General features: G+C 52.1%; 1 long non-coding RNA gene across 1 annotated transcript; it reads left to right on the top strand.

The window, feature by feature from the left end:
- The first annotated feature begins 1,573 nt into the window (after positions 1 to 1,573).
- On the top strand, positions 1,574 to 3,199 carry LOC122231900. Its single transcript, XR_006209187.1, has 3 exons — positions 1,574 to 1,881; positions 2,469 to 2,588; positions 2,872 to 3,199. It is a non-coding gene; the product is annotated as an uncharacterized LOC122231900 (long non-coding RNA).
- Positions 3,200 to 24,293: the final 21,094 nt, after the last annotated feature.

Below are 24,293 nucleotides of genomic sequence, written 5' to 3'. Positions count from 1 at the left end.
GCTCCGGAACTGCAAGGCAGGATACAGTCCCGCTGTTTGAGGCGCCCGGTGTGCGGTCATCTTCGAGGACAGCCCAAGGAGACCGATACAGGCCTTCGGCAAAGGTGTGGGCTGCGGGCCAGGAAGGGGGTGGGCGTGGGGGAACGGGAAGGAACGTCGGGCTCCTGTTGCCGGGTCGGGGATCCTAGCCTCGCCGGTTGTGCAGAAAAGAGAACTTACGGGTTCCCAGGCTGAGACAGCCAGTGAGGGTCAGCTCCGGAAGCGGCTGGATCCGGTCATTCAGAAAAAGTCAAATGAACCTTCCTTTCCCCATCTCTGGGCTCAGCCTGAGACTTTGGTGGGCTCGGGGGCCTCTCTGGGGTGGCTTTGGGAACCTGCCCGTCCAGATGGAGAAGAGCAAGCAGGGAAGCGGGGCCGCCTGAGTGGCGGGACCCGGGTCCCACGCTCACTCTTGGACTGACACGGGGACAGGCGGCCTCCTGACGGCAAATCGGGGTGTTGTCACTAGAGAGAAGCAGGCCGGGAGGCGAACAGGCAGAAACGAGAGAAGCAGGTGACCAGGAAGTACTCCACACCTCTGCCTCCGTGTCCCTCCAGACTTAGCTCTTTCGCCACCGAGTGTCGCTCTGAATGCTCAGCAGTGACATCAGCAGAAGGATCCAGCTGTGAAGAAGCACCGTTCCGGATGCGCTGTCTGCTGCTGACCTCGGGGGTCCACCCGGAGGGCCCGCTCCCAGCCCGATGCCCTGACTCGGGGGGCCAGGACTGTCCACCTAATGGCAATTTAGTGACTCCCCTGGCTTCTCGGAGAGCCATTCCACATGGTCAGCACTGACTATTCACATGTTAAAATTTCCTAAGCGAACCTGACTGGGGGGAACAGCATAATTGGAGTGAAAAGATACTGTGCAGGAGAAAAACGTGTCCTTTTACCTTTGGAAAGCTCTTCCTCGGGTCAGGAGAGCTTCCTGGGGCCCGTGCTGACTCCTTCTGACGACACAGCCCCTCAGCGTCTGTCAGAGGGCTCTAAGGCCCATCAATCCCAGGGGATAAGCCAGGGATTATGTCTAGAGGATAAGGACATCGGTGCCCTGGGTCACCTAGCTGGAAATAGGCTCTAAATTGGGGGTGGTGGGGCGCCTGAGTGGCTCATTCGTTTAAACGACCGACTTCGGCTCAGGTCATGATCTCGCCGTTCTTGGGTTCGAGCCCCGCGTCGGCCTCTGTGCTGACATCTTGGAGCCTGGAGCCTGCTTCGGATTCTGTGTCTCCCTCGCTCTCTGTCCCTCCCCCACTCTCACTCTCTTTCTCTCTCTCAAAAATAAAAATTAAAGTAAATAAATAAATAATCAATCAATCAATCGGGGGTGGGTAGGTGGGGATGGAATGAAGCAAGCCAGACGGATAAATGGAGTTGCAGGGGTATTTTTTTCTGCTCTCAGCCATCTCAATGGCCAGCCCCTAGCGTTCCCCCGGAGCTGGACAGGTGCCCATGGCAGACAGTCACCCTTGAGCTGAGAGGCAGAGAAGGGGTGTGAGGAAATGACAGGAGAAGACGAGGAGAAGGCGAGAGAAGGAAGAGGACGTAGGGGGAGGGGAGGAGATGTACACAATACAAGTACGTCCTTGGAAGTGTTTACCAGATGCCGAACATGGTCCTAAGTGCTTCACGGGCCCCCCGTGACTCCTCCTGAGGAGCCTGTGATGCAAGAGCCATGATCTCCCCCTTCTTAAGGCTGCAGAGACAGAGGCGGTTTACAGCCTGACAGTCATGAACATCCGCTGAAACACAGGTTCACGAACACGGAGTTCAAAAGCCACGCGTGGAGTTTGGATGTTCCCGCCACAGTATTTGCTACAGATGTTCCACGATTGTGAAAGGTACTGGACCCCAGGGCTGCAAGCGTCCCTCCGGGATGCTCATGGCTCAGAAAGGGGAAACACAGGCACAAGTTAGTGCAGGGCCGTAGGATGATGCTGTCGCTGGGTGTGGACGCTGAAACACCGGGAGGAAACCGAGGGCCTGGAACTTCCCAGCAGCCACAAGCCAAGGAATGCCAAGATGGCCAGCGCCTTCGGAGGGCTCCAAGTGCGGGACGTCGGGCCCAGTTGGGGGGCAGTGATGGACATGGAGTAAAATTGCGGGGCAGGGCCTGTGGATGCCAACTCCAGGGGAGTGACCCTGTCCCCCAGCATGGCACACAATAAGAGGCTTCGAGATGGGAATGCGTGAGGACTTTTTCAGTCGCAAAGGACAGAAGCCAAATCCACGTGTGGGCCGGTGCCATGGGACAGGTACCCCTGAGTGGAGGCTGCCATGAGGGAGTACCTTGGTGTGACAGTACCTACTAACATCATACCAGTTTACAGGACCCTATATAGAAGGACCAGAGACAGAGACAGAGAGAGAGACACTATTTCCCAGCTTCAGTATAAAAAGCCCCAGGGAAGGACTCTGATTGGTCTAGTTTCAGTCACGTGATGAAACGCTGGACCAATCACTGTGGCCAGGAGAACCGAGGACACGGGCAGGCCCGAGTCATGTGACCACCATGGGACCTGGTCCTGAGCTGGGTGCAGGGAAGCTGGTGAGTGTGCAGTGAGCGACAGCCCCCTCCCGGGAGACCTTTTCTGGAGGAAAGGGATGAAATGCCTACAGATAGACAACAGGCGTTCGTGGCGGGCAGGCCGGACCCAGATGGGTTTTAGAGCTCGCTGGGCAGGTGGCGGGGTGGGGTGGGGGGGTGGGGGGGGTGGGGGGGATGGGGGAGGCTGGGTCTGCCATTCGCTGGGTGTGGGCGGTGGAGAGAAATGCCCCATAGAATAACGACCCAAGCCAGGGTTTAGAATGTTATCTGAAACTCAAAATAGATAACCGTCAGGAAGATAACCCAAAAGAATGCCACTTTGCCACCGAACCACATCCTAGAGAGCCACAGAGCCCACGCCCTTCGGCCAGGAGAGACAGGACCAGGCCTTGAACGGAGCGAGCTGTTGTGTTGGTGAGAAGGGACCCACCCTAGTGGTGTCCAGACCAGTGCTTGCCTCACTGCAGCGTGCCCGAGGATGTCCTGGGGATCAGGTTGAAATGCAAATTCTGATTCGGGAGGTCTGGGGCAGGGACCGAGACTCTGATTTTCCAGCAAGCTCCCAGGCGACGGTGACACCATTGTTCCCACACCCCACTTGGGCCGTGAGGTCTTAGAGTATGGAGTCACCAACTGGATGAACGTTGGATGAAGCTGGGGTGGGGGGGGGGATGCCTGTCACGGAAGCCACCGAGGCCGCCAGCTCAGGTGGTCGCCCTTGGCCACGCAGCGTTGGAAGTGCGGGAGGCAGGCCGGTGGATGGGCCTTCCCTGAGCTGGCAAGCGCCGCGTGCTGTGTGGGCCACTGAGATGCCCTCTGGACACAGGGAGCCTCCGCGGAGAGCTAGAAGGGAAGGCGGGTAGGATCTGCTCTCGTCCTTGGATTAGAGCCTGAGGACCTCAGCGGAGGGGGCCCCCTAAGGGCGCCTGTGGGGGGGGGGGGTGAGAGAGGGAGGGGCCCGTGTGCCCCAGCTGGTCCCTGTCAGCAATTTCTGGTTACTAGCGTGGGTGCCTCGCACGCATTCTCGCTATTGTGGGCTCAAAAATGATGCCCGAAGACACCAGACTTTAATCTTCGCGACTGCAAAGGGTACTTTATGCGGTAAAGTCCTTGCATAGGCAATTAAGTTAAGGACCCCGAGATGGGGAGATAATCCTGGGTTGTCCAGGGGGCCCGCAAGTGCAATCACACGTATCCTTATGGAAGCAGAAGGAGATTTGACACAGAAGAGGAGGGACCGGTGTGATCAGGGGCGGGGGGGGGGGGGCGCGTCAGGGATCAGAGTGATAGGGCCACCAGCTAAGGAAGGCGGGCAGCCCCCCGAAGTGGAAGGAGGCAGGAAAGAGGTTGTCTGCCGGGGCCTCTGGAGGGTGTGACGCCTCAGACACGTTCATTTCAGATTTCTGGCCTTCAGAACTGTGAGAGAATACGTCTCTGTTGTTTTAAGCCACCCACTTTGTGGTCCTTTGTTCTAGCAGCCACGGGGGGGGGGGGGGGGGGGGAATGAACGCAGCCTCCTGGGTGCTGGTAGAGACCGCCCTCCTCCCCACCAGCATCTCTTCGGAGCCAAGGCGCGCCTCCAGGCTGTTGGGAAGGGGCCTGGGGCAGCAATGCCTCAGGGCGTGGAGAATGTTCAGAAGGAGCCAGAGGCAGCCGGGGCAGCTGAAGGTGAAGGGGCAACACAGGAAGCTGATCCACGACCCCCGGGAATGACGCCCACCCTGGGAAGGCCTGTGCCCCTGGCTCAGCTTCCTTGGGCTCCCGCCCATCCTCTGGCCAGGAACATCTGGGAGTCCAGACTCAGTCTTCCCTGTCTAACACCTCCTTTCTACAGCCTCCCCACTCAGACCCCATCTTTCCCACCCCAATACCCCCCCATGCCCCACCCCTGTGACTTACCCAGAGGCTTCGGCGGGCGGAGCTATCAATTTCCCCGCTCCTTTGTTTTTGTTAAGACTTAAACCTGCTCCAAAGCCCTCCTACCTTCCCTTCTGGGTCTCAAGAGCCTAGTGTGGGAATTAAAAGCCCTATCTTTTGTGTTCCTGCAGTAAGGAGCCTGTTCAGTCAGTGGGCACCTGTCAGAGACAAAGGGAAGGAAAAAAGCACAACAATTTCATTTCGAGGTGTTCTGGGCACAACGGATTGGATCTCCAAGAAAGGATTTGTCTGGGGCACCTGGTGGTTCAGTAGGTTGAGCTTCTGACCGCGGCTCAGGTCGTGATCTCGGGGTTCATGAGTTCAAGCCCCACATCGGACTCTGTGCTGACACCTCAGAGCCTGGATCCTGCTTCGGGTTCTGTGTCTCCCCCCCCCCCCACCTCCTGCCCCTTTGCCACTTACTCTGTTTCTTTCTCTCTCTGTCTCTCAATAAAAAAATAAATAAATAAATAAATAAATAAACATTAAAAAAAATTAAGAAGAAAAAGAAAGGATTTGTCTGGACGGAATGATGTACAGGAGTACAGGTGGGCCTGTTTAACACCGTCCCAGGTGTGACAGAGGCGGTGTCATGGATGGAACTGTGTCCCCCCAAAAAGAGATGGTGAAGCCCTAACCCTAAGTACTTCAGAACGTGACCTTATTTGAAAACGGGGTCATTGCAGATGTCATGAGTTGAGATGTCCCGCCGGAGCGGGTGGGCCTGTATCCGGTGGGACTGGCGTCCTGGAAGAAGATGGCCACATGGCCACGGGAACACGCAGGGAAAACACCCCGAAGTCGGAGGCAGACATTGGAGCCGCACGTCCACAAGACGAGGGATGTCCAAGGTGGCTGGCCGACCACCCGAAGGAGGGTGGACAGCAGGGGAGGAGTCTAGCCAGAACCCCAGAGGGAGCGGCCCCGCCAATACCTCGATCTTGCACTTCCAACCTCCAGAACGTTGACGGTAAATTTCCGTTAAGCCACCACGTTCGCGGTGGCGGCCACAGGAGGCAAATACAGGCAGTGTCCACCCGGTCCTCCGCCTGCCCGCCTGTCACACTCCACGGCCAGCCCCCAGGTGTTGACCCTCTTCTCCTCGTAGGCACCCACAACGACCCCCTTATCCTGTGTCTGAAAATGGATGATGACCTTTAGGGAAACGGACTGAGGGCGGGAGTCCGATAAGGGGAACGCGACAGTCAGGGATCCGCTTTTTGGCAGAAGCGCTTTTGTCCCTCAGAGGAGGCACCTTCAGAAACTCCAAGCTTTCCTCGGGGCTGTTGTCCTCGCTCAGACGGCGTCGGGACTTTTGTAAGGAACCGCCCTGAGCACCAGATGACAACCCACACGAGGAAACCGGGAATGTCACGTTGTGGCCACGTGTGGGCTTCGCCTCGTAAAATGGAACGGAGTTTGGTCACCCAGCTCAATCACCTGACTTGATTCTGAAAAACCCCTGGCCGTTTCCAAAAATCAGCTCCGGCCTGGAAAGGTGAAGGGCGCCCCGTTAAGAGACACTAAAGTCACCAGGGCCACCGAGTGTGACTAAAGAGCTTCGTTCTGGGCCAGTTCTGTCGTCTCGGAAACAGAGGAAACAACACTTCCTTTCGGTTTAACGCCTTTCCCTTATTTCACTTTTGCACCACCAGGCTGGAACCAGCCCATCCCGAGAGGCGAAGGAAGCTTGTATTTTCTTCCCTGGGCTGGGCCAGATTCCTGACTATTCTTCTACCGGGAATGACCCCCACGTCTCCCACTGAGCTCCCCTTCTCCGTGTTTCTTGCATCCCCACACACGCAAGCCTTCCAGGGAACAGAGCCTTTTCAATCAAAGAGCAGGTGCGAAGCGCATCTTGCCTCTGGCCTGTTTCTATACCTTCCTCATCCTCGTTTCCGCTCTTTCCTTCCTGCATTTTTGGGCTTTGGTTGCTTTTGGCGCCTGAATTAAATGTTCACTCGATCTGTGTTGTGGCACGAGGCTGGAGCTCACTCCTTTTCCTTGCTGAGCGGAACTCTGCCGTTGGAACACTCCACGATGTACCGGCACGGCCGTGGGTGGGCCTGGGCAATGTTTCAGGTTTCCGATAGGGCAGATCCTGTCCGGATCCGCGTCCGTGTCTTTTGGTGAACACGTTTCTGTTTAGTGTCTCTTTTGGAGCGAAGGCGGGGATCACAGCGTTTGCTTATGTTTAGCTTTTTAAAAACTCAGTTTTCTTTAAAAAAATTTTTTTTTTGGTGTTTATTTGAGAGAGAGAGGGAGACAGAGGGCAAGTGAAGGAGGGGCAGAGAGAGAGGGAGACACAGAAGCCCAAGGGGGCTCCAGGCTGTCAGCACAGAGCCCAACAAGGAGCTCGAACTTACGGACCATGAGATCATGCCCTGAGCCAAAGTCAGATGCTTAACCGACTGAGCCACCCCGGCGCCTCGCAACTCTCAGTTTTCTGAGGTAGTTGTGCCAAGTGGGTATTTTCATGTCCCCATTTTGCTGTTACAGATATTACAACCACTTAAAGCAAATCCAACCTATTAAGGTGCAGGTTTTAACAAAACTAACTTACATAGAATGTTATGTATCGAATTGTGTCTCTCACCCCATCCGCGTGTAAAGTCCTAACCCTCGGTACCTCAGAATGTGACCTTCTTTAGGAACGCGGTCATTACAAGGGCAGCTGGGTGGCTCAGTCAGTTAAGCGTCTGACTCTTGGTTCCAGCTCAGGCCACGGTCTTGCAATTTTGTGAGTTGGAGCTCCACGTCGGGCGCCGTGCCAAGAGTGTGGAGCCTGCTCGGGATTCTCTGTCTTCTCCTCTCTCTGCCCCTCGCCCGCTCGCGCCGTCTCTGTCTCTTTCTGAATAAGTAAGTAAACTTTAAAAAAAAAAAAGTGAAAAATATTATAAAATTAAAAAAAGAAGAAATAGGGTCATTACAGATGTCATTAGTTAATACGGAGTCATGTTGGAATAGAGCGGGTCCTAATCCAACGGGACCGGTGCCTCACAGAAGGTGGGACTTGGGACAAAGGTACGCACACCAGGAGAAGGTCATGTGAAGACCGGGGTGGAGCATCTACAGGCCCAAGATTTCCAGCAAGCTTCCAGAAGCTGGAAGAGGGGCCTGGAACAAGTGTTCCGTCCCACAGTCCCCGGGGGGCGGGGGGGGAACAGCCCCGCCGACACTTTGACCTCGGACTTCTAGCCTTGACGACAGCGAGGCAGTTTCTGTTCCTTAAGCCACTGGCTTGCTGGTACTTTCTTCCAGGAGCCCCAGCAACTGGTACCCGGCGACTGTTCCCTTTGAGAAAGATGATGTTTGGTAAAGAATGCTCATCAAGTTAGCATGTCCCGAGGTAGCCTGATTAGCTATTGTGCTTACAATCTATCTGCCTTTGAAAATTTGATTCAGGAAGACATCCGACGCATGGTGTGTTAGATTTCTGAAAGCTTGCAGTAAAGGTAAGACATGACTAGGGTGATAATGAGAAGCTAGCGGATTCTGGTCAGCACGCCTCAATAAGCGGGTGGCCCTGAGGGGATGGGGCGCGGAGAGAAGGGCCCCCACCCATTGGGTGGGGTTCTAGGGCCGGCCATAGCACAGAACAGCAGAGGAGGGCAGGTACCTCGGCTTCCCTTGCCTCCCTGGCCTCCTTTCTGGCTGGGCAGGTGTCTCTCCCAGAGAGGTTTTCCTCCACCCGCTCTAACTTCTAACGCGGCCCCTCCAGCGGCTGTCTGAGTCGCAGACGCTGTGAAGGGTGGGGCAAACCATCTTCAAAGGTAATTAGGCCTGGGCGGGTAGCCTGAGGGTCCGGTATTTTTCCTGGCCGAGAACTTGCTTGCTCTGGAAGCTTCCCGGCAACTCAACCCCTTGGGGACTTCTCTGGAAGATTGGGAGGAGGTGAGATCTCTTCCCTGGGGTCTGCGCTCACACCCTCCAGCTGGAAGCACAGATTTAAGATGCGCCCTTTCGAAGGGAGAGCACGTGACCCGGAACCGGGCTAAAAATAGCGCAATTTCTTAAGGTTACATGAGGCTTTGTTTACGGGGTATATTAATTTCCTGCACAAGGAAGCACCACAAGCCGGGGGTGGGGGTGGGGTGCTTCAAACAACAGAAGTCTATTCTGGCACAGTCCTGGAGGTGAGACGTCCCCACAGGAATCCTTCCGTCCCTCTTCTGATTCTAGTGGCCACCGCCAACCCTCAGTGCTCTTGGTTTGAGCCACATCCCTCCAGGCTCTGGGTCTGCACCCGGCCTCCTTCTCTGTGTGTCTGGGGCTTTGTGTCCGAATCTTTGTCCTCATACAAACACCAGTCGAATTAGATGTAGGGCCCGCCCTTGCCCAGGATGACCTCATCTTAACTTGACTGTGTCTGCAAAGACCCTCTTTCCAAAGAAGGTCCCATTCTGAGGTTCTGGGTGGGAATGAGCTTTGGAGATACTCTACTGATCTGTTTCGAAGTAAATGTTTTGCTCCGTTAAATGTGCTACATTTGAGAATCTCTTCCTCCACTGCCTTGAACTTGGATAGTTCAGAGGTATTCAGAGGACATTCGTGTTTGAGGATGATCTCTGTGCCTTAGTGGCTTTACATAGCGTAAGTTTACTTCTTACTCTAGTGAAGCTAGAGGGAGACTCTGATGAACGGGTGTTGTCCACCTGAGCAGTGACTTGGGGACCCAAGGTCCTTCCACAGGGTTCCAAGGTCTCTGTGCTCATCTGCATCAAGCCTCAGAGGGGATGACCAGGCAGGGCCTTGCTTGGGCAGGTCGACGCGGCCAGGCCTGGAAGTATCGGGTGCCCTGTCCACACGCGTTCTGCCCACGTGCCTCCCGCTGGCGTGGACCACACTGAAAAGCAAAGGCAGCTGGACAGTGAGGAGGCTGAGGGCCGGAAGAAGAGGAGACGGATGAGGGGAGAGCAGAGCTGGCCAGTCAAGGTGGCAACGAGGGCAGGCTTATCCCAGAAGGAATTTTCCTTTCGCTTTTTGTCCCCTTACTTCTTCCTTATGTCTTGCTAAGCACCTGCTGGTCTCCACTCAGACATCCTAGTGTCCCTACACTGTAGTACCTGTCCCTTGGACACCAAGAGACAAACATCAAAGGAGCATCTGCCCTTTAAAAGGTGACTCTGACTGGATAAATCCTAAATCTGTGTTCCTGAGCACGGCCTAAGCGATCTGGATGGCTCAGACTGGCAGGTACCTATGTGGGGCCCTGCGGATGGGGCTTCACAAGCTTTCTTCTCGAGACTGGGGCCTGGCAGGAGGGGCTGGTGCTGAGGGAGCTGGGGCCCAGGTAACCCCAAGGGGGTGCTCAGGACCACACCTGGGCAGGGCTGTTCAGAAGACTGAACTCACTCTCTGCCTGACTGGTGGTTTTCAAACGGCCACATGAGGCCAGGTTGAAGCCAGTTTTCTTTTTTTAAAGTGTCTTTACTTTTGAGAGAGAGACAGAGAGAGCACGAGTGGGGAGGGGCAGAGAGACAGAGAAGACAGAGAATCCCTAGCAGGCTCCAGATCGTCAGTACAGAACCCGATGCAGAGCTCGGACTCTCTAACGGTGAGATCATGACCTGAGCTGAAACCAACAGTCAGATGCCTAACCTACTGAGCCACCCAAGTGCCCCAGGTTGAAGCCAGTTCTTAAACATAAAATAGAACCACATGGAAAAATACCAGGGCACACAGCACAATTAGAACATAGTAAGAGAAAGTATGTTTCAAGAAACTTTGGTTTCCCTTTTATATATATCTGTTCTGGGTCGTGATTTACATCACATTTCTTACCGAGGGTTGCAATTGAAACCATTTGAAAGCTACTGGAACTTGAAAGTAGGAGATAAAAAGGCACCAGGGAGCTAATAAGGGTGTTCTGGTTTTCACGAATGTTTTGTGCATCCCGACAGGAGAGATGATGTAATGCTAAGGAGGAGCCTGGGCTGCTCCCACTTCTCCCCAGGCTGACCCACTTCTCCCCAGGAGGTCCTTGTGAGGGTCACTTCATTCCCCCTGAGCCTCTGTTTTCTGGTCTGGAAAATGGGCTAAATAATTCCCTTGATGATGATGAGGAGGAGGAGGAGGAAACAGCTACTCACATTTATCGAGTGCTTCCCACTCCAGACCTTGTTCTTCGCATCGTGTATCCTCGTCCACAATGTTCCTCTGATGACATCCCAGTACCGTTGGGGGTGTCCGTACAGACAAGGAAGCAGAGGCACAGGAAGGTCAAGTAACTTGCCCCAGTGAATCGGTGCGTGTAGATGCCTGATTCAGTGCTTGGCACGTAGTACTGAACAAACGTCAATTTCTTTCCCATACTTTTGTCCCGAATGTGTTAAAGAATCCTTAAATATAAGCAGATGGTCAAGCTGCTGGAAGGTGCTGGGAGATGCTGGCTAGCAACCTGCCAGAGAAACCGCTTCAAGAGGGCCCTGGAGGGATGCCTGGCTGGCTCATGTGGAATAGCGTGTGACTCTTGATCTCGGAGTCGTGAGTTCAAGCCTCACGTTGGGTGTAGAGATTACTTAAATAAATAAAACTTGTTAAAAAGTTAAGAATATGATACTTTTTTTTTTTTTTAAAGAGTGCCCTGGAGGTGTGAAGTCAGATTCCCCATGAGAGGGCCCTTGAGACAAGGGGAATTTTCAGCATCAGGGGAACCATGTAAATTGGGAGGAAGGGACCCTCGCCTTTGGCCCTCAGAGGATGCCTCAGCCTTGGCTTCTAGAAAGAAAAGATAATCACGGGCATGCGTGTCAATAAACTGGTGTGTTACAGGTGTTTTTCTTTAAAGTGTATTTATTTTGAGAGAGAGAGAGAGAGAGAGAGAGCGAGCAAGTCTTTGAGTGGAGAGGGGCAGAGAGAATCCCAAGTAGGCCCCACGCTATTGGTGGCCGAAGTGGGGCTCGAACCCACAAAACCATGAGATCACGACCTGAGCTAAAATCAAGAGTCAGATGTTTAACCAACTGAGCCACCCAGGTGCCGCATAGTGTATTACAATTTTTAAAGACTAGAAACCCAGGATCCCCCAGCCCTACTCTGTATCCCCAGAATCAACACTGCCTCTAAGAAAAAGCCTGCAATACAAACGCAGCTTCAGAGCCTCCAGGCTGCACCCCCCCCCCAGAGGGACTGCAGGTGCCCCTGCCCCCCCGCCCTGGGGGACAGCAGGGTTGAACTCCCTCTGAGGGCATCAGACAAGTAATTAAACCAAAGTGCAAGACGTAATTATGTCTCTGTTTCACAGAAATTATAAACAGAAAGCAAAGAGAGGATTGCATCACACTGTCCCCGGGGCAGCGGGACTTTTGCTCTGAAAGCACAAGCTGAGCCTGTGGAAGTCAGAAGGGACCTTGGCAAGCATTTCCTCTGCAGTCTGGGCTCAGAAAGAGGCCTCCCTGAGTGAGAGATTCAAAGAGGTCCCTCCCTGCCGTGTTCCTGCACCAGCTAGTTCCCAAGAGTCTTTTCTCGGTCATCTTAATTGTGTAAGGTCCTGTGCTTTATGGTAATACAGTTGTTGTCTTAGTTTGAGAGAGAGCGAGAGAGCGAGCAGGGGATGGGCAGAGACAGAGAGAGAAAATCCCAAGCAGGCTCTGCCCTGTCAACACAGAGCCCCACATGGGGCTTGAATTCACGAACCGTGAGATCATGACCTGAGCCGAAATCGAGTCAGATGCTTAACTGACTGAGCCACCCAGGCACCCAATGCAGTGTTTTTGTTTTTGCTTTTAATCGAATCCATGACTTGTTTTGGCCTCATCAGCAAAACTCGGTAGTTGATCTTGCACAGTGCCCGGGCCGGGCCGGGCACCAAGTACCTGTGGAATAAAAAGGTGGTGGTAGCCATCGTAACGCACATAATTAGATAATAACACGACTCGTCATGAAATCCGAGCTAACCCGTTGGAACACTTTCTGTGCCTCCCGTCTTGCCCCTGGGAACATCCCGGGGGGCGCGCCGTGTCTTGTGAGGGCCGCCCCCCTGCTCCACCTGGAATAGCCTCACCACCGCACGCAGTACGCCCTGGAACCGAGGGCGGGTGGAGGTGAAGGCTGGATCAGGGGAGGGGAAACCACATTGCTTCCTGCGTGAGCCCTGAGCCTGCACCGGAGGAAGGGAAGTGCAGAGACGCTGGGCCCAAGTTCCCACATCCCTCTGCCCCGCCCACCCGGAGCAGGGACTTGTTCCCCAGGACCCCACCCACCTCCCAGTGCCCGGGTCCACTCCGGCTGTAGCAGGACCCCAGGCCCCAGAGGCTGGGGAGGGTCTGGGGCTCAGGGTCCCCAGAAGGGGGGATGGCGGTGGACACCATCGGCAGGGGGGATGGGAGGGGGTGGTGGACAGGCTTCTCTGGGCAGGTCAGAGGAGCCCAGGCCGGGCTGGGGTCACGGGGAAGCAGGCTGTCCCTGTGTGCTCACATCTGGCGGTAACATCCTCATCCGGGCTGTGACCGTCCCCTCACCCCCAGCCCTGTCTACCCTCCAGGAGAGCAGGAGCCTGGGCAGGAAGGCCTCTTCCACAATCCTGCTCCCAGAGAAACGGCCTTCCTGTGCGACAGGAAGCTGGGAGGGTGGTGGCTGTGATGTCACTTACTATTGCCAGCACCTCTGCAAAGCCAGCTCTTCGGGATCCCCAGGGAGCAGAATCAGAGGGAAGAGTGGGGGCGCCTGGGGGTTCAATCGCTTAAGTGTCTGACTTTGGCTCAGGCCATAATCTCGAGGTTCGTGAGTTGGAGCCCCACATCGGGCTCACTGCTGTCATCCCGGAGCCCACTCTGCATCCTCTGTCCCTCCCTCTCTCTCAGCCCCTCCCCTGCTCCCACATACACACTCTCTCTCTCAAAATAAATGAACATTAAAAAAAAGAAGAAGAAGAAGAGTGGGGCTCTGGGGCCAAGTAAATACCTGAGAACAGTCCTTTTTTGATCAGATCCAGAGGTACATTAGGGCGGCCACAACAGCATACCGCAGACTGGGGGCTTCAACAACCGAAGTTAATTCTCTCACAGTTCTGGAGGCTGGAAGTCCAAGATCAAGGTGTTGGGGAGGCTGGTTTCTCCAGAGGCCCTTGCCTTGTGGATGGCTCCTTCTCACCGTGTCCTCACATGGCCTTGGCTCTGGGCACGGGCATCCCTGGGGTCTCTTTGTCTTTCTACAAGGACCCCAGTCATGCTGGGTCAGGGGTCTACCGTCAGGCCTCATTTAATCTCAGTTGTCTCCTTACAGGCCCCATCTCCAAGCACAGTCACCTTGTGGGTCACAGCTGCAGAGTATGAATTTCAAAGGGACACAGTTCAGCCCGCGACAAGAAGAAAATGACTTCTAAGTGGCTCCTGAAGGCTTCCAGGCCGTTTTGGCTTTAGGCAAAATGCCCAAACTCTGCAGCCTGATACAGCATGTGATAGAGCCTCAGACGTACAGGGAGCAGGTGCTCGCCATAAATCCTGTGGCCAGCATAAACCGTGTGGCATGGCCCAAACGCTCAGACACGCAAAGTTGCTGTTGTCGGGAAGGATTCTCCAGGGGCTCAGAGGTCACGTCCCAGGAGCCAATCAAGGGCCACGCTTGGGGTTTGAGCAACCCACGTCTGCTGAGCTAACCCTTTACGGTATGGCCAGCATGCCTAAGTCCCTCTGGCTGGGACGTTTGGGGACTGCTAATGTCAGTGCCAAGTGCCGTCAGTCTGATCTGCCTTTGCCAGTATGACTTGAGAGCAAGTATATGCTTTTTTTAAAGTTTATTTATTTTGAGAGAGAGAGAGAGAGAGAGAGAGAGAGAGAGAGAGAGAAAGCATGACCAGGAGAGGGGCAGAGAGAGGAGACAGGGAGAATCCCAAGCGGGGTCCACTCTCAGCCCGGAGCCCGATGTGGGGCTCGATCCCACGAACCAAGGGATCATGACCTGAGCCGAAGTAGGATGCTTGTCCGACTGAGCCACCCAGGTGCCCCAGAAATTACATGTCTTTATCCTAATTTCCATTTATTTATCTGTGAAGCAGAAAAACTCTGCACACATTTCGTTGCCATTTGGATTTCTTCTGTATCTTGTCTAGTCATTGAATTTGTTTATTATATATAAACAAAATGTGGGGTCACTGATACTTTTTTCTAATTTATAGGAGCCCGTTCTGCATTGCACATATTAATTCTTTGTCACAAACTGCAAATGTTTTTCTTTCAATTTTGTTATGTTTTGTGAACGATGATTTTCATGTAGTGGGTCAGCCAGTCTTTTCTTTCATAATTTCAGTCTTCAGTGGTAGGATAAGAAAGACTTCCCTCTCCCCAAACTACACACTCTCCATTATTATTCTCATCCTTTATTTTGAAACATTGAAATATTTAAGCTTTTGGAATGTTTTGCTGTCTATTGTATTAATGTCCTAGGCCTGCTGTAATAAATTACCACAGACTGGGTGGCGTAAAACAACAAAAAGTTTATTCATTCACCGTTCTGGATGCTAGGGTTGGGGGGTCAAAAGGGCTGGGCTTTTTCCAAAGGGTCTAGGGAAGGATCTGTTCGCTGCCTTTCTCCCGGCCTCTGATGTCGCTGACAATCTTTGGCGTTCCTTGGCTTGCGAACGCATGCTCCCGTCTCTGCTTCTCATCTGCACCTGCCTCACTGGATCTCTTCTCCTCTTGTTATAAGGATCAGCCATGTTGCATGGGGGCTCACTCCAGTGCTCTCAGCTCCATTGATCTTATGGACGCCACCCACATGGCCACCACTGATTGGTCAGAGCTGGACGCCTGGCCCTAGCTGGGCCAATCAGAGCCCTTCCTTGGATTTCTGAGCTTGGGTGGGAGCAGTGGATTGCAGTTGTCTGTGGGTGGTGAACAGCCAGGGTCCTGGCTGGTGGAAGAGCCTGACTGGGGGTAGGAGAAAGTGAACAGACACCGAGATAATCCCTGGCGAGAGTTTCTGCTTTGTCCCAAGTGTCTCTGAGGCCCAGCTACACCCTATGTCCTTTTTGGCTGATATGGACCTTCTGTCGGGTTTCGGCCGAAATCTCTCACGAGTACAAAGACAGCGTTTCATGTTCTCTGCGTCTCCAACGGGTGCTGGACGGTGGGGCACACACGACATCTCACACGAGGGAGTGAATGACAGAGGAAAGTTTTAGGGGCACGTTGTCAACATCACAGCTTTTGCCATCCCTGCCTTTCGATCCCCGTTTACAAACCTGGCAAATCAGCGCCGTGTCACGACTTCTTCCTTGTGGGTCATTGCAAACACGTTGAGCAACGTTCATTTTGCCCAGCACCTTCAAGACGCTGTCCAGGCGATTTGCCGAAAACGGTCTGCTGGCCTAATGAAATCAGAACGGCCAGTGTCTTCCGTCGTAAACTCGGGGATTAAAGAGGAAAAGCCGCTGTAAGCAGGACACCCGGGTTAGCACAGCTGTGCAGGCGTGCAGTGAGCCGATTGCGGGGCTCAGCACGACGGCCCAAGTCAGGAGGAGTCAGCGAGGACACAACCCAAATGACGAAACTCGGTCAATAAAAATAAATAAAGGAGGTCTCGGTCTTACTTCTCAAACAGCTCATCTTAAAAGAGGTAAATAATTCAAGACAATGAATTGGTTGGACACGTTATTTCTACTTTATGCCTACGGCTGCACTAGGGACAGAAATAGGACACTGGCGTATGTTTTGGCAAAATGAGACTCTCTTGTTTGCTTGTTTAAAACAAAACTGTGTTTTTCTTTTTTTTGATTCTACGACATACAAGTCCATTTATAGGAATTTTGCAAAATATCGGAAAATACGGTGCCCAAGGCTGGGTCGTGTGAGGAGGGTGAGGGCCGAAGTGGGTGGGTGGTCAGGCGTGGCTTTCGGGTGGCCCTCCCTGGGAGGCCCGAGGGCCTCTGGGGGCCCCCGGGGGGCCTGGCAGGGTGGTCAGCTGCAGGGAAGGAATACAGCCGGGGCAGAGAGAGCCTCACGCAAAAGCCTGGCGTTGGACTTCTCTGCTGTTGAAGCTACAAAGGAAACCTCCCTGAGTCTACACAGCAAGACACCCCCTCCCCTGCCCCCCTCTCCCGTGAGAGCGGGTGTCCACATCTGGGTGGTGGACAGGGTCCAGTGAAGTCTTTCCAGGGTTTAGAGGGAGTCTGGCCAGCACCCAAGGTGACCGTGGCCTCGGTGGAGAGATTTGAGGGGTCGCTCTAGACTATCACCCAGCTTTGAGCACGTTGAGGCTCTGACCTTGACTCCAGCAGCAGCAGGCCTTGGGGTCCCAGGCTCTGGTGGCCCTGGAGGGCAGTGGCGGTCCAGAGGTGGTTCTCTGGGGGCAGAGGCAGTGGCTCGGGTCCTGGGCACACCAGAACACTTGGCCACCCTACTTTGCAAACAGATGGAAATTTCCATGAGCAGGGCCCTAGCGCCTGTTAATTGTCGTATCTCCCGTATCCCTACTCGGACACAATGCCTAGCACAGAGTATGCTTCCAGTAAACATTTGCTGAATGGTAATTATTATTACTGGAGATTCTCAGTAAATATTTGCTGAATAAACGTCCCCCTGCCAGCAAATGAATTGTTTTCCGTATTATATTAACAAAAAAAGTGGGACACGCTGGACTTACAGATCTGTTCCGAAAAGGAATAGAGATTTTTTGTGTAAGTAGAAAGTGCCAAGCGGGATAAGTTTAGCAGGATAAATCCTCTGAAACGGATCAGCCAATGGCCTCCAGGGGGTTGGCGCTGGTTTCTTGAATCGGTCTGTAAGTGGAGATTATGGATTTGCGGCTCCTCTCAGACATGTGGAGCCGAGGCAGGAAAGACAGCTGTCAAACAAGTGCGACCGTCAGTAAGAGGGGGCACTTACGTTGCACGTCGCCTACCACAGCCATCTCCCACACTTGCCCTCGGGTGGGATGCGTGAGACCTTAGCTGCCCTGGAGACGTGACGTGATTTTGCCAAGGACACGCACAAGGTAGAGGTTGGAAACCAGGCCACGTGTGTGTTTTGCTGCCTTCTTCTCCTATTTCACGTTGACCAGGGCCATGACGATGACGTCCGGCGGCCAGCAAAGGGTTTCCCGAGGCTGAGCTGTGTAGACGCATCTGTAACTGTAGGCTGAGGACCATTTAGAAAAGGTGAAAACGTGAGGAAGGAGCCGTCGCCGTTACTTACTCCTTGAATGTTTCCAAGGAAACCTGGAGCCACGATTGACCCTGGTTGGCCAGCCCTTGGGAACGGGGGTCTCAGAAAGTTTTTATGTCAGCGATGGATGATTTTGTTGTGTACGCCGGGAGCCACGGACCGGGTCCCGCTAGCTTGTTGGGGTGGCTTTGCGCGAACATTAAGAGCGATGAGATACGCCTGGCTTCCTGGTTGGAGTCCTGGTTTCAGTTGCCGTGGCTGATTGATAGCAGGATGAGTCTATCTGACAAACGCCCCATAAACACCTTGGAGCCTGAGACCTGCATGGGTTTCCCCAGACGGAAGACTTCACACATGACCCTGTAGTTCTCTGGCAGAGAAAAGCCCATCCCGACTGGGCTCGGGTGAGGAGGCACAGCGGGGAGCTGGACTTCTCTGGGCTCCGCTGATGTGTATCTCCTCCTGCCACCTTCTCTCTCTGTGTCCTTTTCTGCAGCAAATCTTAGCCGAGCACCACTCACTATGGAGTCTTTTCAGTCTTTCTAGCAAGTCACCAAACGTAGGGAGATGTCAAGCCCAGCTCCTCTTTATTCGGCAGGGTTCCACCCGACCTTGGAAGCCAGCTAGCCACACATCCGACCCCCTGCGGTTTTGAACGTGGGCCGTGAGAACCGAGGGTGGGAGAAGTTACAGGCAAACCGGGGGCTGCAGTCATTATTCCCTTGAAGGGGCTCCTTTTCCAGAAGCTCACAGCCCCAGGGTCCACCCACCTGGAAAAATACGGCAGGGAAGGGGGATGTCTGGGCAGAAGGCGGTCGGGGGGGGGGGGTGAAGGTCCCTGGAGAGCAAATTTCAGGGTTGATTGCTTTTTGGAATTCTGAGATTTGTAGACTCCAGTTAATATACATGACTGGTGTCAAAGCCGCGAGGGCTTCCCTAGACCTCTGTTACTTATTACTGGCTCAACCAGGCAAGTGCTTTGGGCCAAATTATCCTCCAGTCTTGCAAATTCTCCTCCATGTGTGCATATCTCTGTCTCGCAGTCCAGAAGCACATTGCAAATTCATTCTTTCCCTTTTTATCTATCTATCTATCTATCCATCCATCCATCTATCTATCTATCCATCTATCTGTGTATTTATCTTGAAGATTTTTATATGTGTAAACTGATGAGCACAATCATAGACACAAATACAAATTAAACAGCTGAAAAATAAGATAATTGGATAATTATACATAGACTTGCTATTGAAAGAAAGTCCCAGCATTTATTTTGCATCAAAACTTAAGGGCTAATTCCGAATAGCCCAATCTTGAAAAAAAAAGGGCAAAGTAGGAAGGCTCACACTTCCCTCTTCCAAATTTTTTTTTAATGTTTATTTATTTCTGAGACAGAGAGAGACAGAGCATGAGTAGGGGAGGGGCAGAAAGAGAGGGAGGCACAGAATCAGAAGCAGGCTCCACGCTCTGAGCTGTCAGCACAGAGCCCGACATGGAGCCCGAACTCACAGACCGCGAGATCATGACCCGGGCTGAAGTCGGACGCTTAACCGACTGAGCCACCCAGGCACCACGCTTCCCTCTTTCAAAACATCCAGCAAAACAGTAGTAATTGAGACAGTGTGGTACTTGCACAGGATAAATATATTGACAGAGTAGAATTGAGAGTCCAGACATAAACCCACGTGTCTATGGTCAACTGATTTTTGACAAGAGCTTTCCAAGAGCATTGGGAGAAAGGATGTCTTTTTAACAAATGGAGCTGGGACAACTGGATAGACACGTGCTGAAGAATGAATGACTTTTGACTCTTACCTTACGTCTATACAAAAACTAACTTAAAATGGGCGCCTGGGTGGCTCAGTCAGTTGAGCGTCTGACTCTTGGTTTTGGTTCATGTCACAAGCTCATGCTTTGTGAGTTTAAGCCCTGAGTCGGGCTCCATGCTGACAGCAGAGAGCCTGCTTGGGATTGTCTCTCATGCTGCCCCTCCCCTGTTCTCTGTCTCTCTCAAAAAATGAATAACTACAAAAAAAAAAAAAAAGGAAATCATCAAGAAAGTGAAAAAACACACAGAATAGCAGGAAAGATTTGTAAACCATACACCTGAGAAGAGTCTAATATCTAGAATATATAAATAACTCTTACAGCCCAACAACAAGACAAAAAACCCAGTTTAAAAATGGGCAAAGGACTTGTATAGGCATTTTCCCAAAGATGATACACAAATGCCAACAAGTACATGAAAACATGTGATTCGAACTTCAGTCAATATTATCAGTAAATGGACAAAATTGACATCAAGTGTCTCCATAGGGGAGGCAATGACAGAGACACTTCACTATATATTCTGACCAAAAATGCATAATCCGAATCTAGTGACGAGGAAACCTCGGATAAACCCAAATTTCACTGAACTACAGTAAATGCTAACTAACTTGAATTAAAAAAAAAAAAAAAAAGAGGGGCGCCTGGGTGGCTCAGTCAGTTGAGCATCCGACTTCAGCTCAGCTCGTGATCTCCCTGTTCATGAGTTCGAGCCCCACGTTGGGCTCTGTGCTGACAGTTCAGAGCCCGGAGCCTGCTTCGGATTCTGTGTCTTCCTCTCTCTCTGCCCCTCCCCTGCTTGTGCTCTGTCTCTCTCTGTCTTTCAAAAATGAATAAACATTAAAAAAAAAAAAGAATAACCAAAAAAAAAAAACCCACCCAAATTTCAGAAAATCTGGGTGAAGAGTATACGAGAGTTTTTACCACTATTCTATTGTACCTCTTTGATGGCTACTTACATGTGCCCTTCAAAAGTGTTACTGTCATGTAACACACACACACAAGCAAAAAAAAGCTAACAAGAGACGTCGGATTAAAGGAGACCGAAGAGAATTGTAAACCAAATATAATATGTGCTTCTGATTTGGATCCTAGACTGGAAGACAATTCTATACGGACATCACTGGAGCCCTTGGTAATTAGATGATAGGACTCTATCAGTGATGAATGTCCTGGCTCAGATACTGCACTGTGGGTATGGGAAAGAAGGTTCTTGATCTTAGGAGATCTACGTGGGAAAATTTAGGGATGAAGAGCCATGATGTCTGCAATGACCGGGGAAAGTAATATGGACGCTTATCTAGGGAAAGAGGGATGATGTGGCAAAATACAGCAAAACGTTAACAATGGGTACGTCTGGGTGGAGGGTATATGAACAATTTTCATGCTATTCTTGCAACTCTTCTCTAAGTTTGCTATTATTTAAAAATAAAAGGTTGAAATCAATGAATATAACATAAAATATATACAAATCTTATCATAAAAAGAAAATATTTTATAGTATAAAGTTAGAGAAACAAAAGGATCTCTACCATAAAAACTTTGGGGACAAAATGCCCCAAGCCTCTAGGGGGCAGTGCAGCCTCCAGTTGCCCAGGGCAGTTGCAAATGGAACAATGGTGAGCTTGGCACTGACAGCCTTCCCTGGAAAAGAAGAGCCTCATTTCCCGGCAGAAGATGAGGAGGAGACTCATCTGGGACTCATGTGGGACTAAGTGAGCTTCTAGAAGATTCCAATGACCCAGAAGCTCTGCATGTTTCCTGAGTGTCCTCAGCAAAGCCAGCTGTGCCCCTTTCTACCCCAGGTGATCAGAGCCACATTATCTCAAGCCAAGGTGCAAGGTTTGAGCATCTACTCTGTGTAGGATCCTGTGGGAGTGAGGAGGCCACCCAGAGAGGCGTGTGTGTGTTTGTGTGTGTGTGTGTGTGTGTGTGTACATGCGTGTGTTTGAGGTGGGGTGGGGAAGGCTTCAAAGCTTTGCAGCAATGCTCCCAGTTATTACTGAATTGGGAACAGGATGCAGCCTCACTCCCCGGAAAAACCCATCTAGTGGCGGTGAGTGTTTCAAAATGGTGGGATGACGGGTCATCCTCATGAGCACTTACTCTTCGCCAAGGAACCCTTGAACTATTTCACCCACATTAACTCCTAACCCTCACAACAACCCCAGGGAGCATCACTGTTAACCTTATTTTGCACATGAGAGGTTAAAATAGTTTGCCCAAGGCCACACGGCCAGTGGCCGCAGCAAACAGGATCCAGAGGTTCTTGGTCAAAGTGAAGGTGGCCTCCCTAGCACTTCAACAGATACGTCGTTCGTTTTGATCTTGCCCTCCTGAAACATAGGTTGAACCGCCTATAGGAAGCAGCTCTAAGGAACATTAACGGTGTTCTTATCACTCCGGGAGACAAGCCAACACTTTTGCAATACTGTGGCATGTTCCTACACAGAAGGAGTTATGGCCCCATCCCCGCCTGCACAGAGAGCTTCTTCTGTCATGGTTTCATTGCTCAGTTATGAGTCGATTGCTTAAATTAGCATTCGTGCATCTCACACCAAATTGGAAAAATTTGGTTCAGCCAGATGACATTTTAGGAGCGTCTAAAATATTTAAAGGTACTGGCACAAGCTTTTGTGCACTCCCATTAAAAAAAACCCAAAAAACAAAAAACAACCCCAAAAACCAGATTGCTGCCAAACATATTTTGAGCATCGTTTGTGAAGACAAATGCCCACACTGCCCAAGGCCAGGGAAAGAAAATCAGGGGGAGCTTCCTTCTTCTCCCTCTGGAGTGTCATTTACAGGCAAGTAGTACCTTGGGGAAATGCTCTTGGCCCCTTCTTCTGAGTTATTAGGAAGAATTATAGCCACACAATGAGTCTGCATTTCAGATTTGCACCTGCCGGCCATCACCAGGGAACACAGCAGCTAGCACGTTGTATCTGCCCCATAGTTTTTCAGCACAGATAGCTACTTAGCCTGGGCCGATGGGCAAGTGACAGCCCGAATGCACAAACTCTTTAAAAAGAGTATGTTGTGCTGGGAGCCGGTGAAGGCACCACACACCTACTTGGCCTCTGGAGGTAGAAGGTGGTCTAAGCCAAGAGTCACAAAGGTCTTCATCTAAGACAGGTGTTCTCCAGCTCAGGTGTCCAACAGCATTACCTGTGGACCCTAGAAAAAAAAATCAATGCTTTCCGGCCCCAGACAATTCAACCAGACTCTGTGGACGGGCCTTGAACCTATGGTCTCAACAAGTCCCCAAACAATACAACTGGAGAAGAGATTTAGGTCAGGCATAGTACAGTAGTGATGAAAAGTAGTGCCATCGTTGTCTTCTATGGCCCAACTACCAGGTAAGACTCTGGCGCAACACGAGACAGAGGCCGCTGTCAGGACGGGTTGAGCCTTCTCTAGTTGGGTCGCCATTTTGGGTCACCCAGTCCACCTGCAAAATGCTCACATTACCCATCAAAGGTGGTCGCTCACTCACAGGAACAACAAGACAACCAAAGTGAGAAGTGAATACCTTCAGGATGAGGTCACTCAGATTGGGGCAAAGAAGTTTCTGCAGTAGGCAGGCCCGGGCTAGGCAAGCTGTGTTTTCCACGGTTTTCTCTCCCCTCCCTCAGGCACTCCTGCAACGTGACCTTGTCACGCCCTTGCTGAGAAATGGAGTCTCTTTCTTCCAGCCTCCGGCTGCCTTGTAACTAATAGCACGTGGCAGTAAGCGACGCCCCGTGACTTCTGAGATCAGCTCAGAAGCGGTCCCGAAGCTTCTGCCTGGTTCTCTTGGAATATTCCCCCTTGGCGTGCTCGCTCCTGCTCAGGTGCCAGTCACCGTGCTGTGAGAAGCCCACGCCACTAACATCGCAGCCGAACCCAGCCTTCACGTCATCCCAGGCCGGGGACCGAGAGTCCGGAAGCCTCCAGATGACCCCAGCCCCGGATGACGCACATCTTCCCCGCTGAGCCCGCAATCCGTCCCCATTTTACCCCACGCAAGTCCCGACCCACGGAATCCCTCGGCATGATAAAATGGTTCTTATTGGATGCCTTTGCCCTTGGGATGCTGTTTCTGGGCATGGGTAGTGTCATGAGCATGTGTGGGTGATGGAGCCCTGGGGATAGGGACCCTTGGTGAGGCAAGACCTCCTAGGCTCTGGCTAAGAGACCAGCTCTAGAGCTGCCTGGGTTCAAATCCGCTTACCAGCTCTGTGGCCTCGGGAAAGTTATTGAACCTCTCTGTGCCTCTCAGTTCGTCTGTGTAGTGGTGACGATAACAGCCACGAGCGGGTTGTTGTATGGATTAAATACATCAATGCATGAAGAGTGCTGGCAGCACTGTGTTTGCAACGTTTACGGTTTGCCCAGGCCTTGGCCCAAATTTGACCACCGGAGGAGTTAGTTCTGAGCCAGAGGGCATTATACTTGCAGGATAGTCCGACTTCCTTGTCTCCGAGCCCAACGCGGGAAGAAAGACAGGTTATGTGTCTCTCACTGTCTGTGAGCTGGGAAATTGGGGCGTAAAGACAGATGCTGGGGGCGCCTGGGGGGGCTCGGTCGGTTAAGCATCCAACTTCGGCTCAGGCTCAGGTCATGATCTCACAGTTCGTGGGTTCGAGTCCCGCGTCGGGCTCTGTGCTGGCAGCTCAGAGCCCGGAGCCTGCTTCGGATTCTGTCTCCCTCTCTCTCTGCTCCTCCCCCATTCATGCTCTATCTTTCTCTCTGTCTCTCAAAAATAAGTAACGTTAAAAAAATTTTTAAAAAAAGGAAGAAAGAAAGAAAGATGCTGTATTCCTCCTGGAAGGAGCCGCAGGGTGCCTGGGAGAAAGCACGCCGGTGGAATCGAGAA

Source organism: Panthera tigris, chromosome A1, assembly GCF_018350195.1.
Source record: "Panthera tigris isolate Pti1 chromosome A1, P.tigris_Pti1_mat1.1, whole genome shotgun sequence".
Classification (NCBI taxonomy): Eukaryota; Metazoa; Chordata; class Mammalia; order Carnivora; family Felidae; genus Panthera; species Panthera tigris.
Note: the sequence above shows the minus strand (reverse complement) of the source record. Positions and strands in the feature narration are given on the sequence as shown.